Source organism: Hyla sarda, chromosome 1 (genome assembly GCF_029499605.1).
Source record: "Hyla sarda isolate aHylSar1 chromosome 1, aHylSar1.hap1, whole genome shotgun sequence".
NCBI lineage: Eukaryota > Metazoa > Chordata > Amphibia > Anura > Hylidae > Hyla > Hyla sarda.
This window is the reverse complement of record NC_079189.1, coordinates 258,722,904-258,738,176: the sequence shown is the minus strand read 5'-3', so window position 1 is coordinate 258,738,176 and position 15,273 is coordinate 258,722,904. Positions and strand designations below refer to the sequence as shown.

The following is a 15,273-nucleotide window of genomic DNA, read 5'->3' as shown; positions in this document are numbered from 1 at the left end:
CTTCACACCCTGTATACTGTGGATTTAAGCATCAATAAATCCTTTTCGGAATCGGAGCGGAAGGCGGCTACAGAGCAAAATGTCAACAACACCTGGGATTCCCAGCCAGTCTCCCATGCTGGTACTTACCAAGCCCTAAGCTGGGTAGCAGTCTGCAATCTGACGAGAGCAGGCGAGTTCAGCTTAGGATGGCCGTTGACATCTTCACGCCTTGTATATTGTGGATTTAAGCATCAATAAATATTTTTATTAATCGGAGAGGAAGGCGGCAACAGAGCAAAATGTCAATGGCACCTTGGATTGCCAGCCAGTCTCCCATGCCGGTAACTGCCGGGCAGCAGTCTGCGATCTGAGGAGAGCAGGCACGTTTAGGCTTAGGATGGCCGTTGACAGCTTCACACCCTGTATATTGTGGATTTAAGCATCAATAAATCCTTTTCCGAATCAGAGCGGAAGGTGGCAACAGATTAAAATGTCAACTGCACCCGGGATTCCCAGCCAGTCTCCCATGCTGGTACTTACCGGGCCCTAAGCTGGGTTGCAGTCTGCGATCTGACGAGAGCAGGCGCGTTCAGCTTAGGATGGCCGTTGACAGCTTCACACTTTGTATACTGTGGATTTAAGCATCAATAAATAATTTTCGGAATCGGAGCAAAATATCAACGGCAGCCAGGATTCCCAGCCAGTCTCCCATGCTGGTACTTACCAGGCCCGAAGCTGGGTAGCAGTCTGCGATCTGACGAGAACAGGCGCATTCAGCTTAGGATGGCCATAGACATCTTCACACCCTGTATACTGTGGATTTAAGCATCAATAAATCCTTTTCGGAATCGGAGCGGAAGGCCGCAACAGAACAGAATGTCAACGACACCTGGGATTCCCAGCCAGTGTCTCATGCCGGTACTTACCGGGCCCTAAGATCTGTACCAGTCTGCGATCTGACGAGAGCAGGCGCGTTAAGCTTAGGATGGCCGTCGACAGCTTCACACCTTGTATACTGTGGATTTAAGCATCAATAAATTATTTTCGGAATCGGAGCGGAAGGCAGCAATAGAGCAAAATGTCAATGGCACCCGGGATTCCCAGCCAGTCTCCCATGCCAGTACTTACCGGGCCCTAAGCTGGGTAGCAGTCTGCGATCTGACGAGAGCAGGCGCGTTCAGCTTAGGATGGTCATTGACAGCTTCATGCTTTTTATACTGTGCATTTAAGCATCAATAAATCCTATTCGGAATCGGAGAGGAAGGCGGCAACAGAGCAAAATGTCAATAGCACCTTGGAATGCCAGCCAGTCTCCCATGCCCGTACTTGCCGGGCAGCAGTCTGCGATCTGACAAGAACAGGCACATTCAGCTTAGGATAGCCGCAGACGGCTTCACACCCTGTATACTGTGGATTTAAGCATCAATAAATCCTTTTCGGAATCGGAGCGGAAGGCGGCTACAGAGCAAAATGTCAACAACACCTGGGATTCCCAGCAAGTCTCCCATGCTGGTACTTACCGGGCCCTAAGCTGAGTAGCAGTCTGCGATCTGACGAGAGCAGGCACGTTCAGCTTAGGATGGCCGTTGACAGCTTCACGCCCTTTATACTGTGCATTTAAGCATCAATAAATCATTTTCTGAATCGGAGCGGAAGGTGGCAACAGAGCAAAATGTCAACTGCACCCGGGATTCCCAGCCAGTCTCCCATGCCGGTACTTACTGGGCCCTAAGCTGGGTAGCAGTCTGCGATCTGACGAGAGCAGGCGCGTTCAGCTTAGGATGGCCGTTGACATCTTCACGCCTTGTATATTGTGGATTTAAGCATCATTAAATCCTTTTCGGAATCGGAGCAAAATGTCTACAGAGCTACAGAGCAAAATGTCAACAACACCTGAGATTCCCAGCCAGTCTCCCATGCTGGTACTTACCGGGCCCTAAGCTGGGTAGCAGTCTGCGATCTGACGAGAGCAGGCGCGTTCAGCTTAGGATGTCCGTTAACAGCTTCACGCCCTTTATACTGTGCATTTAAGCATCAATAAATCCTTTTCCGAATCTGAGCGGAATGGCGGCAACAGATTAAAATGTCAACTGCACCCAGGATTCCCAGCCAGTCTCCCATGCTGGTACTTACCAGGCCCTAAGCTGGGTAGCAGTCTGCGATCTGACGAGAGCAGGCGCGTTCAGCTTAGGATGGCCGTTGACAGCTTCAGACTTTGTATACTGTGCATTTAAGCATCAATAAATCCTTTTCGGAATCGGAACGGAAGGCGGCAACAGAGCAAAATGTCAACGGCAGCCGGGATTCCCAGCCAGTGTCCCATGCCGGTACTTACCGGGCTCTAAGATCTGTACCAGTCTGCGATCTGACGAGAGCAGGCGCGTTAAGCTTAGGATGGCCGTCGACAGCTTCACACCTTGTATACTGTGGATTTAAGCATCAATAAATTATTTTCGGAATCGGAGCGGAAGGCAGCAATAGAGCAAAATGTCAACCGGGATTCCCAGCCAGTCTCCCATGCCGGTACTTACCGGGCTCTAAGATCTGTACCAGTCTGCGATCTGACGAGAGCAGGCGCGTTCAGCTTAGGATGGCCGTTGACATCTTCACACCTTGTATATTGTGGATTTAAGCATCAATAAATATTTTTTTAATCGGAAAGGAAGGCGGCAATAGAGCAAAATGTCAATGGCACCTTGGATTGCCAGCCAGTCTCTCATGACGGTAACTGCCGGGCAGCAGTCTGCGATCTGAGGAGAGCAGGCACGTTCAGGCTTAGGATGGCCGTTGACAGCGTCACACCCTGTATATTGTGGATTTAAGCATCAATAAATCCTTTTCGAAATCGGAACGGAAGGCGGCAACAGAGCATAATGTCAACTGCACCCGGGATTCCCAGCCAGTCTCCCATGCCGGTACTTACTGGGCCCTAAGCTGGGTAGCAGTCTGCGATCTGACGAGAGCAGGCGCGTTCAGCTTAGGATGGCCATTGACAGCTTCATGATTTTTATACTGTGCATTTAAGCATCAATAAATCCTTTTCGGAATCGGAACGGAAGGCGGCAACAGAGCAAAATGTCATCTGCACCCGGGATTCCCAGCCAGTCTCCCATGCCGGTACTTACTGGGCCCTAAGCTGGGTAGCAGTCTGCGATCTGACGAGAGCAGGCGAGTTTAGCTTAGGATGGCCATTGACAGCTTCATGCTTTTTATACTGTGCATTTAAGCATCAATAAATCCTTTTCGGAATCGGAACGGAAGGCGGCAACAGAGCATAATGTCAACTGCACCCGGGATTCCCAGCCAGTCTCCCATGCCGGTACTTACTGGGCCCTAAGCTGGGTAGCAGTCTGCGATCTGACGAGAGCAGGCGCGTTCAGCTTAGGATGGCCGTTGACATCTTCACGCCTTGTATATTGTGGATTTAAGCATCAATAAATATTTTTATTAATCGAAGTGGAAGGCGGCAACAGAGCAAAATGTCAATGGCACCTTGGATTGCCAGCCAGTCTCCCATGCCGGTAACTGCTGGGCAGCAGTCTGCGATCTGAGGAGAGCAGGCACGTTCAGGCTTAGGATGGCCGTTGACAGCTTCACACCCTGTGTATTGTGGATTTAAGCATCAATAAATCCTTTTCCGAATCGGAGCAGAAGGCGGCAACAGATTAAAATTTCAACTGCACCCGGGATTCCCAGCCAGTCTCCCATGCCGTTACTTACCGGGCCCTAAGCTGGGTAGCAGTCTGCGATCTGACGAGAGCAGGCGCGTTCAGCTTAGGATGGCCGTTGACATCTTCACGCCTTGTATACTGTGGATTTAAGCATCAATAAATATTTTTTTTAATCGGAGAGTAAGGCGGCAACAGATCAAAATGTCAATAGCACCTTGGATTGCCAGCCAGTCTCCCATGCCCGTACTTGCCGGGCAGCAGTCTGCGATCTGACAAGAACAGGCGCATTCAGCTTAAAATAGCCGTAGACGGCTTCACACCCTGTATATTGTGGATTTAAGCATCAATAAATCCTTTTCGGAATCGGAGCAAAATGTCTACAGAGCTACAGAGAAAAATGTTAACAACACCTGAGATTCCCAGCCAGTCTGCCATGCTGGTACTTACCGGGCCCTAAGCTGGGTAGCAGTCTGCGATCTGACGAGAGCAGGCGCGTTCAGCTTAGGATGGCCATTAACAGCTTCATGCTCTTTATACTGTGCATTTAAGCATCAATAAATCCTTTTCCGAATCGGAGCGGAAGGCGGCAACAGAATAAAATGTCAACTGCACCCGGGATTCCCAGCCAGTCCCCCATGCTGGTACTTACCAGGCCCTAAGCTGAGTAGCAGTCTGCGATCTAACAAGAGCAGGCGCGTTCAGCTTAGGATGGCCGTTGACAGCTTCACACTTTGTATACTGTGCATTTAAGCATCAATAAATCCTTTTCGGAATCGGAACGGAAAGGAAGGCGGCAACAGAGCAAAATGTCAACGGCAGCCGGGATTCCCAGCCAGTGTCCCATGCCGGTACTTACCGGGCCCTAAGATCTGTACCAGTCTGCGATCTGACGAGAGCAGGCGCGTTAAGCTTAGGATGGCCGTCGACAGCTTCACACCTTGTATACTGTGGATTTAAGCATCAATAAATTCTTTTCGGAATCGGAGCGGAAGGCGGCAACAGAGCAAAATGTCAACTGCACCCGGGATTCCCAGCCAGTCTCCCATGCCGGTACTTACTGGGCCCTAAGCTGGGTAGCAGTCTGCGATCTGACGAGAGCAGGCGCGTTCAGCTTAGGATGGCCGTTGACAACTTCACGCATTGTATATTGTGGATTTAAACATCAATAAATATTTTTTTAATCGAAGAGGAAGGCGGCAACAGAGCAAAATGTCAATGGCACCTTGGATTGCCAGCCAGTCTCCCATGCCGGTAACTGCCGGGCAGCAGTCTGCGATCTGAGGAGAGCAGGCACGTTCAGGGTTAGGATGGCCGTTGACAGCTTCACACCCTGTATGTTGTGGATTTAAGCATCAATAAATCCTTTTCCGAATCGGAGCGGAAGGCGGCAACAGATTAAAATGTCAACTGCACCCGGGATTCCCAGCCAGTCTCCCATGCTGGTACTTACCAGGCCCTAAGCTGGGTAGCAGTCTGCGATCTGATGAGAGCAGGCGCGTTCAGCTTAGGATGGCCGTTGACAGCTTCACGCCTTGTATATTGTGGATTTAAGCATCAATAAATATTTTTATTAATCGGAGAGGAAGGCGGCAACGGAGCAAAATGTCAATGCCACCTTGGATTGCTAGCCAGTCTCCCATGCCGGTAACTGCCGGGCAACAGTCTGCGATCTGAGGAGAGCAGGCACGTTCAGGCTTAGGATGGCCGTTGACAGCTTCACACCCTGTATATTGTGGATTTAAGCACCAATAAATCCTTTTCCGAATCGGAGCGGAAGGCGGCAACAGATTAAAATGTCAACTGCACCCGGGATTCCCAGCCAGTCTCCCATGCTGGTACTTACCAGGCCCTAAGCTGGGTAGCAGTCTGCGATCTGACGAGAGCAGGCGCGTTCAGCTTAGGATGGCCGTTTACAGCTTCACACTTTGTTTACTGTGGATTTAAGCATCAATAAAAAAAATTCGGAATCGGAGGAGAAACAGAGCAAAATGTCAACTGCACCCGGGATTCCCAGCCAGTCTCCCATGGTGGTACTTACCAGGCCCGAAGCTGGGTAGCAGTCTGCGATCTGACGAGAACAGGCGCATTCAGCTTAGGATGGCCGTAGACATCTTCACACCCTGTATACTGTGGATTTAAGCATCAATAAATCCTTTTCGGAATCGGAGCGGAAGGCGGCAACAGAGCAAAATGTCAACGACACCTGGGATTCCCAGCCAGTCTCCCATGCTGGTACTTACCGGGCCCTAAGCTGGGTAGCAGTCTGCGATCTGACGAGAGCAGGCGCGTTCAGCTTAGGATGGCCGTTGACAGCTTCTCGCCCTTTATACTGTGCATTTAGGCATCAATAAATCCTTTTCGGAATTGGAACGGAAGGCGGCAACAGTGCAAAATGTCAACGGCAGCCGGGATTCCCAGCCAGTGTCCTATGCCGGTACTTACCGGGCCCTAAGATCTGTACCAGTCTGTGATCTGACGAGAGCAGGCGCGTTAAGCTTAGGATGGCCGTCGACAGCTTCACACCTTGTATACTGTGGATTTAAGCATCAATAAATTCTTTTCGGAATCGGAGCGTAAGGCAGCAATAGAGCAAAATATCAACGGCACACGGGATTCCCAGCCAGTCTCCCATGCCAGTACTTACCGGGCCCTAAGCTGGGTAGCAGTCTGCGATCTGACGAGAACAGGCGCGTTCAGCTTAGGATAGCCGTTGACATCTTCAATCTTTGTATACTGTGGATTTAAGCATCAATAAATATTTTTTTTAATCGGAGAGGAAGGCGGCAACAGATCAAAATGTCAATAGCACCTTGGATTGCCAGCCAGTCTCCCATGCCCGTACTTGCCGGGCAGCAGTCTGCGATCTGACAAGAACAGGCGCATTCAGCTTAGGATAGCCGTAGATGGCTTCACACCCTGTATATTGTGGATTTAAGCATCAATAAATCCTTTTCGGAATCGGAGCAAAATGTCTACAGAGCTACAGAGCAAAATGTCAACAACACCTGAGATTCCCAGCCAGTCTCCCATGCGGGTACTTACCGGGCCCTAAGCTGGGTAGCAGTCTGCGATCTGACGAGAGCAGGCGCGTTCAGCTTAGGATGGCCGTTAACAGCTTCACGCCCTTTATACTGTGCATTTAAGCATCAATAAATCCTTTTTCCGAATAGGAGCGGAAGGCGGCAACAGATTAAAATGTCAACTGCACCCGGGATTCCCAGCCAGTCTCCCATGCTGGTACTTACCAGGCCCTAAGCTGGGTAGCAGTCTGCGATCTGACGAGAGCAGGCACGTTCAGGCTTAGGATGGCCGTTGACAGCTTCACACCCTGTGTATTGTGGATTTAAGCATCAATAAATCCTTTTTCCGAATAGGAGCGGAAGGCGGCAACAGATTAAAATGTCAACTGCACCCGGGATTCCCAGCCAGTCTCCCATGCTGGTACTTACCAGGCCCTAAACTGGGTAGCAGTCTGCGATCTGAAGAGAGCAGGCTCGTTCAGCTTAGGATGGCCGTTGACAGCTTCACAATTTGTATACTGTGGATTTAAGCATCAATAAATAATTTTCGGAATCGGAGCAGAAACATAGCAAAATGTCAACTGCACCCGGGATTCCCAGCCAGTCTCCCATGCTGGTACTTACCAGGCCCGAAGCTGGGTAGCAGTCTGCGATTTGACGAGAACAGGTGCATTCAGCTTAGGATGACCGTAGACATCTTCACACCCTATATACTGTGGATTTAAGCAACAATAAATCCTTTTCGGAATCGGAGCGGAAGGCGGCAACAGAGCAAAATGTCAACGACACCTGGGATTCCCAGCCAGTCTCCCATGCTGGTACTTACCGGGCCCTAAGCTGGGTAGCAGTCTGCGATCTGACGAGAGCAGGCGCGTTCAGCTTAGGATGGCCGTTGACAGCTTCTCGCCCATTATACTGTGCATTTAAGCATCAATAAATCCTTTTCGGAATCGGAACGGAAGGCGGCAACAGAGCAAAATGTCAACGGCAGCCGGGATTCCCAGCCAGTGTCCCATGCCGGTACTTACCGGGCCCTAAGATCTGTACCAGTCTGCGATCTGACGAGAGCAGGCGCGTTAAGCTTAGGATGGCCGTCAACAGCTTCACACCTTGTATACTGTGGATTTAAGCATCAATAAATTATTTTCGGAATCGGAGCGGAAGGCAGCAAAAGAGCAAAATGTCAACGGCACCTGGGATTCCCAGCCAGTCTCCCATGCCAGTACTTACCGGGCCCTAAGCTGGGTAGCAGTCTGCAATCTGACGAGAGCAGGCGCGTTCAGCTTAGGATGGCCATTGACAGCTTCATGCTTTTTATACTGTGCATTTAAGCATCAATAAATCCTTTTCGGAATCGGAGAGGAAGGCGGCAACAGAGCAAAATGTCAATAGTTCCTTGGATTGCCAGCCAGTCTCCCATGGCCGTACTTGCCGGGCAGCAGTCTGCAATCTGACAAGAACAGGCACATTCAGCTTAGGATAGACAAAGACGGCTTCACACCCTGTATACTGTGGATTTAAGCATCAATAAATCCTTTTTGGAATCGAAGCGGAAGGCGGTTACAGAGCAAAATGTCAACAACACCTGGGATTCCCAGCCAGTCTCCCATGCTGGTACTTACCGGGGCCCTAAGCTGGGTAGCAGTCTGCAATCTGACGAGAGCAGGCGCGTTAAGCTTAGGATAACCGTCGCCAGCTTCACACCTTGTATACTGTGGATTTAAGCATCAATAAATTATTTTCGGAATCGGAGCCGAAGGCAGCAATAGAGCAAAATATCAACGGCACCCGGGATTGCCAGCCAGTTTCCCATGCCAGTACTTACCGGGCCCTAAGCTGGGTAGCAGTCTGCGATCTGACGAGAGCAGGCGCGTTCAGCTTAGGATGGCCGTTGACATCTTCATGCCTTGTATACTGTGGATTTAAGCATCAATAAATATTTTTTTTAATCGGAGAGGAAGGCGGCAACAGATCAAAATGTCAATAGCACCTTGGATTGCCAGCCAGTCTCCCATGCCCGTACTTGCCGGGCAGCAGTCTGCGATCTGACAAGAACAGGCGCATTCAGCTTAGGATAGCCGTAGACGGCTTCACACCCTGTATATTGTGGATTTAAGCATCAATAAATCCTTTTCGGAATCGGAGCAAAATGTCTACAGAGCTACAGAGCAAAATGTCAACAACACCTGAGATTCCCAGCCAGTCTCCCATGCTGGTACTTACCGGGCCCTAAGCTGGGTAGCAGTCTGCGATCTGACGAGAGCAGGCGCGTTCAGCTTAGGATGGCCGTTGACAGCTTCACACTTTGTATACTGTGCATTTAAGCATCAATAAATCCTTTTCGGAATCGGAACGGAAGGCGGCAACAGAGCAAAATGTCAACTGCACCCGGGATTCCCAGCCAGTCTTCCATGCCGGTACTTACTGGGCCCTAAGCTGGGTAGCAGTCTGCGATCTGACGAGAGCAGGCGCGTTCAGCTTAGGATGTCTGTTGACATCTTCACACCTTGTATATTGTGGATTTAAGCATCAATAAATATTTTTTTAATCGGAGAGGAAGGCGGCAACAGAGCAAAATGTCAATGGCACCTTGGATTGCCAGCCAGTCTCCCATGCCAGTAACTGCCGGGCAGCAGTCTGCGATCTGAGGAGAGCAGGCACGTTCAGGCTTAGGATGGCCGTTGACAGCTTCACACCCTGTATATTGTGGATTTAAGCATCAATAAATCCTTTTCCGAATCGGAGGGGAAGGCGGCAACAGATTAAAATGTCAACTGCACCCGGGATTCCCAGCCAGTCTCCCATGCTGGTACTTACCAGGCTCTAAGCTGGGTAGCAGTCTGCGATCTGACAAGAACAGGCGCATTCAGCTTAGGATAGCCGTAGACGGCTTCACACCCTGTATATTGTGGATTTAAGCATCAATAAATCCTTTTCGGAATCGGAGCAAAATGTCTACAGAGCTACAGAGCTACAGAGCAAAATGTCAACAACACCTGAGATTCCCAGCCAGTCTCCATTGCTGGTACTTACCGGGCCCTAAGCTGGGTAGCAGTCTGCGATCTGACGAGAGCAGGCGCGTTCAGCTTAGGATGGCCGTTAACAGCTTCACACTTTGTATACTGTGCATTTAAGCATCAATAAATCCTTTTCGGAATCGGAACGGAAGGCGGCAACAGAGCAAAATGTCAACTGCACCCGGGATTCCCAGCCAGTCTCCCATGCCGGTACTTACTGGGCCCTAAGCTGGGTAGCAGTCTGCGATCTGACGAGAGCAGGCGCGTTCAGCTTAGGATGGCCGTTGACATCTTCACGCCTTGTATATTGTGGATTTAAGCATCAATAAATATTTTTTTAATCGGAGAGGAAGGCGGCAACAGAGCAAAATGTCAATGGCACCTTGGATTGCCAGCCAGTCTCCCATGCCAGTAACTGCCGGGCAGCAGTCTGCGATCTGAGGAGAGCAGGCACGTTCAGGCTTAGGATGGCCGTTGACAGCTTCACACCCTGTATATTGTGGATTTAAGCATCAATAAATCCTTTTCCGAATCGGAGGGGAAGGCGGCAACAGATTAAAATGTCAACTGCACCTGGGATTCCCAGCCAGTCTCCCATGCTGGTACTTACCAGGCTCCAAGCTGGGTAGCAGTCTGCGATCTGACGAGAGCAGGCGCGTTCAGCTTAGGATGGCCGTTGACAGCTTCACACTTTGTATACTGTGGATTTAAGCATCAATAAATAATTTTCGGAATCGGAGCAGAATGTCAACTGCACCCGGGATTCCCAGCCAGTCTCCCATGCTGGTACTTACCAGGCCCGAAGCTGGGTAGCAGTCTGCGATCTGACGAGAACAGGCGCATTCAGCTTAGGATGGCCGTAGACATCTTCACACCCTGTATACTGTGGATTTAAGCATCAATAAATCTTTTTCGGAATAGCAGCGTAAGGCGGCAACAGAGCAAAATGTCAACGACACCTGGGATTCCCAGCCAGTCTCCCATGCTGGTACTTACCGGGCCCTAAGCTGGGTAGCAGTCTGCGATCTGACGAGAGCAGGCGCGTTCAGCTTAGGATGGCCGTTGACAGCTTCACGCCCTTTATACTGTGCATTTAAGCATCAATAAATCCTTTTCCGAATCGGAGCGGAAGGCGGCAACAGATTAAAATGTCAAATGCACCCGGGATTCCCAGCCGGTCTCCCATGCTGGTACTTACCAGGACCTAAGCTGGGTAGCAGTCTGCGATCTGACGAGAGCAGGCGCGTTCAGCTTAGGATGGCCGTTGACATCTTCACGCCTTGTATATTGTGGATTTAAATATCAATAAATATTTTTTTAATCGGAGAGGAAGGCGGCAACAGAGCAAAATGTCAATGGCACCTTGGATTGCCAGCCAGTCTCCCATGCCGGTAACTGCCGGGCAGCAGTCTGCGATCTGAGGAGAGCAGGCACGTTCAGGCTTAGGATGGCCGTTGACAGCTTCACACCCTGTATATTGTGGATTTAAGCATCAATAAATCCTTTTCCGAATCGGAGCGGAAGGCGGCAACAGATTAAAATGTCAACTGCACCCGGGATTCCCAGCCAGTCTCCCATGCTGGTACTTACCAGGCCCTAAGCTGGGTAGCAGTCTGCGATCTGACGAGAGCAGGCGCGTTCAGCTTAGGATGGCCGTTGACAGCTTCACGCCTTGTATATTGTGGATTTAAGCATCAATAAATATTTTTATTAATCGGAGAGGAAGGCGGCAATGGAGCAAAATGTCAATGGCACCTTGTATTGCCAGCCAGTCTCCCATGCCGGTAACTGCCGGGCAACAGTCTGCGATCTGAGGAGAGCAGGCACGTTCAGGCTTAGGATGGCCGTTGACAGCTTCACACCCTGTATATTGTGGATTTAAGCATCAATAAATCCTTTTCCGAATCGGAGCGGAAGGCGGCAAAAGATTAAAATGTCAACTGCACCTGGGATTCCCAGCCAGTCTCCCATGCTGGTACTTACCAGGCCCTAAGCTGGGTAGCAGTCTGCGATCTGACGAGAGCAGGCACGTTCAGCTTAGGATGGCCGTTGACAGCTTCACACTTTGTATACTGTGGATTTAAGCATCAATAAAAAAAATTCGGAATCGGAGGAGAAACAGAGCAAAATGGCAACTGCACCCGGGATTCCCAGCCAGTCTCCCATGCTGGTACTTACCAGGCCCGAAGCTGGGTAGCAGTCTGCGATCTGACGAGAACAGGCGCATTCAGCTTAGGATGGCCGTTGACAGCTTCTCGCCCTTTATACTGTGCATTTAGGCATCAATAAATCCTTTTCGGAATTGGAACGGAAGGCGGCAACAGAGCAAAATGTCAACGGTAGCCGGAATTCCCAGCCAGTGTCCCATGCCGGAACTTACCGGGCCCTAAGATCTGTACCAGTCTGCGATCTGACGAGAGCAGGCGCGTTAAGCTTAGGATGGCCGTCGACAGCTTCACACCTTGTATACTGTGGATTTAAGCATCAATAAATTATTTTCGGAATCGGAGCGGAAGGCAGCAATAGAGCAAAATATCAACGGCACCCGGGATTCCCAGCCAGTCTCCCATGCCAGTACTTACCGGGCCCTAAGCTGGGTAGCAGTCTGCGATCTGACGAGAGCAGGCGCGTTCAGCTTAGGATGGCCGTTGACATCTTCACTCTTTGTATACTGTGGATTTAAGCATCAATAAATATTTTTTTTAATCGGAGAGGAAGGCGGCAACAGATCAAAATGTCAATAGCACCTTGGATTGCCAGCCAGTCTCCCATGCCTGTACTTGCCGGGCAGCAGTCTGCGATCTGACAAGAACAGGCGCATTCAGCTTAGGATAGCCGTAGACGGCTTCACACCCTGTATATTGTGGATTTAATAAATCCTTTTCGGAATCGGAGCAAAATGTCTACAGAGCTACAGAGCAAAATGTCAACAACACCTGAGATTCCCAGCCAGTCTCCCATGCTGGTACTTACCGGGCCCTAAGCTGGGTAGCAGTCTGCGATCTGACGAGAGCAGGCGCGTTCAGCTTAGGATGTCCGTTAACAGCTTCACGCCCTTTATACTGTGCATTTAAGCATCAATAAATCCTTTTCCGAATTGGAGCGGAAGGCGGCAACAGATTAAAATGTCAACTGCACCCGGGATTCCCAGCCAGTCTCCCATGCTGGTACTTACCAGGCCCTAAGCTGGGTAGCAGTCTGCGATCTGACGAGAGCAGGCACGTTCAGCTTAGGATGGCCGTTGACAGCTTCACACTTTGTATACTGTGGATTTAAGCATCAATAAAAAAAATTCGGAATCGGAGGGGAAACAGAGCAAAATGTCAACTGCACCCGTGATTCCCAGCGAGTCTCCCATGCTGGTACTTACCAGGCCCGAAGCTGGGTAGCAGTCTGCGATCTGACGAGAACAGGCGCATTCAGCTTAGGATGGCCGTTGACAGCTTCTCGCCCTTTATACTGTGCATTTAGGCATCAATAAATCCTTTTCGGAATTGGAACGGAAGGCGGCAACAGAGCAAAATGTCAACGGCAGCCGGGATTCCCAGCCAGTGTCCCATGCCGGTACTTACCGGGCCCTAAGATCTGTACCAGTCTGCGATCTGACGAGAGCAGGCGCGTTAAGCTTAGGATGGCCGTCGACAGCTTCACACCTTGTATGCTGTGGATTTAAGCATCAATAAACTATTTTCGGAATCGGAGCGGAAGGCAGCAATAGAGCAAAATATCAACGGCACCCGGGATTCCCAGCCAGTCTCCCATGCCAGTCTCCCATGCCAGTACTTACCGGGCCCTAAGCTGGGTAGCAGTCTGCGATCTGACGAGAGCAGGCGCGTTCAGCTTAGGATGGCCGTTGACATCTTCACTCTTTGTATACTGTGGATTTAAGCATCAATAAATATTTTTTTTAATCGGAGAGGAAGGCGGCAACAGATCAAAATGTCAATAGCACCTTGGATTGCCAGCCAGTCTCCCATGCCCGTACTTGCCGGGCAGCAGTCTGCGATCTGACAAGAACAGGCGCATTCAGCTTAGGATAGCCGTAGACGGCTTCACACCCTGTATATTGTGGATTTAATAAATCCTTTTCGGAATCGGAGCAAAATGTCTACAGAGCTACAGAGCAAAATGTCAACAACACCTGAGATTCCCAGCCAGTCTCCCATGCTGGTACTTACCAGGCCCTAAGCTGGGTAGCAGTCTGCGATCTGACGAGAGCAAGCGCGTTCAGCTTAGGATGTCCGTTAACAGCTTCACACCCTTTATACTGTGCATTTAAGCATCAATAAATCCTTTTCCGAATAGGAGCGGAAGGCGGCAACAGATTAAAATGTCAAATGCACCCGGGATTCCCAGCCTGTCTCCCATGCTGGTCCTTACCAGGCCCTAAGATGGGTAGCAGTCTGCGATCTGACGAGAGCAGGCGTGTTCAGCTTAGGATGGCCCTTGACAGCTTCTCATTTTGTATACTGTGCATTTAAGCATCAATAAATCCTTGTCGGAATCGGAACGGAAGGCGGCAACAGAGCAAAATGTCAACGGCAGCCGGGATTCCCAGCCAGTGTCCCATGCCGGTACTTACCGGGCCCTAAGATCTGTACCAGTCTGCGATCTGACGAGAGCAGGCGCGTTCAGCTTAGGATGGCCATTGACAGCTTTATGCTTTTTATACTGTGCATTTAAGCATCAATAAATCCTTTTCGGAAACGGAATGGAAGGCGGCAACAGAGCAAAATGTCAACTGCAACCGGTATTCCCAACCAGTCTCCCATGCCGGTACTTACTGGGCCCTAAGCTGGGTAGCAGTCTGCGATCTGACGAGAGCAGGCGCGTTCAGCTTAGGATGGCCATTGACATCTTCACGCCTTGTATATTGTGGATTTAAGCATCAATAAATAATTTTTTAATCGGAGAGGAAGGTGGCTACAGAGCAAAATGTCAATGGCACCTTGGATTGCCAGCCAGCCTCCCATGCCGGTAACTGCCGGGCAGCAGTCTGCGATCTGAGGAGAGCAGGCACGTTCAGGCTTAGGATGGCCGTTGACAGCTTCACACCCTGTGTATTGTGGATTTAAGCATCAATAAATCCTTTTCCGAATCGGAGCGGAAGGCGGCGATGTGACGAGAGCAGGCGCGTTCAGCTTAGGATGGCCGTTGACAGCTTCTCGCCCTTTATACTGTGCATTTAGGCATAAATAAGCTTTGGATGGCCGTCAACAGCTTCACACCTTGTATACTGTGGATTTAAGCATCAATAAATTATTTTCGGAATCGGAGCGGAAGGCAGCAATAGAGCAAAATGTCAACGGCACCTGGGATTCCCAGCCAGTCTCCCATGCCAGTACTTACCGGGCCCTAAGCTGGGTAGCAGTCTGCGATCTGACGAGAGCAGGCGCGTTCAGCTTAGGATGGCCATTGACAGCTTCATGCTTTTTATACTGTGCATTTAAGCATCAATAAATCCTTTTCGAAATCGGAGAGTAAGGCGGCAACAGAGCAAAATGTCAATAGCACCTTGGATTGCCAGCCAGTCACCCATGCCCGTAATTGCCGGGCAGCAGTCTGCGATCTGACAAGAACAGG

General features: G+C 50.2%; 11 pseudogenes; all 11 read right to left on the bottom strand.

Moving 5' to 3' along the window:
- Positions 1–1,061: 1,061 nt before the first annotated feature.
- On the bottom strand, positions 1,062–1,181 carry LOC130352659 (5S ribosomal RNA; annotated as a pseudogene).
- A 272-nt stretch (positions 1,182–1,453) lies between these two features.
- Positions 1,454–1,573, bottom strand: LOC130328855 (5S ribosomal RNA; annotated as a pseudogene).
- Positions 1,574–5,054: 3,481 nt separating this feature from the next.
- On the bottom strand, positions 5,055–5,174 carry LOC130328116 (5S ribosomal RNA; annotated as a pseudogene).
- A 670-nt stretch (positions 5,175–5,844) lies between these two features.
- On the bottom strand, positions 5,845–5,964 carry LOC130314062 (5S ribosomal RNA; annotated as a pseudogene).
- Positions 5,965–7,450: 1,486 nt separating this feature from the next.
- On the bottom strand, positions 7,451–7,570 carry LOC130314040 (5S ribosomal RNA; annotated as a pseudogene).
- A 284-nt stretch (positions 7,571–7,854) lies between these two features.
- Positions 7,855–7,974, bottom strand: LOC130336296 (5S ribosomal RNA; annotated as a pseudogene).
- Positions 7,975–8,847: 873 nt separating this feature from the next.
- On the bottom strand, positions 8,848–8,967 carry LOC130334227 (5S ribosomal RNA; annotated as a pseudogene).
- A 1,670-nt stretch (positions 8,968–10,637) lies between these two features.
- LOC130314029 (5S ribosomal RNA) lies at positions 10,638–10,757 on the bottom strand (annotated as a pseudogene).
- Positions 10,758–11,231: 474 nt separating this feature from the next.
- On the bottom strand, positions 11,232–11,351 carry LOC130350779 (5S ribosomal RNA; annotated as a pseudogene).
- An 872-nt stretch (positions 11,352–12,223) lies between these two features.
- On the bottom strand, positions 12,224–12,343 carry LOC130317852 (5S ribosomal RNA; annotated as a pseudogene).
- Positions 12,344–14,990: 2,647 nt separating this feature from the next.
- LOC130346735 (5S ribosomal RNA) lies at positions 14,991–15,110 on the bottom strand (annotated as a pseudogene).
- Between the last annotated feature and the right edge of the window lie 163 nt (positions 15,111–15,273).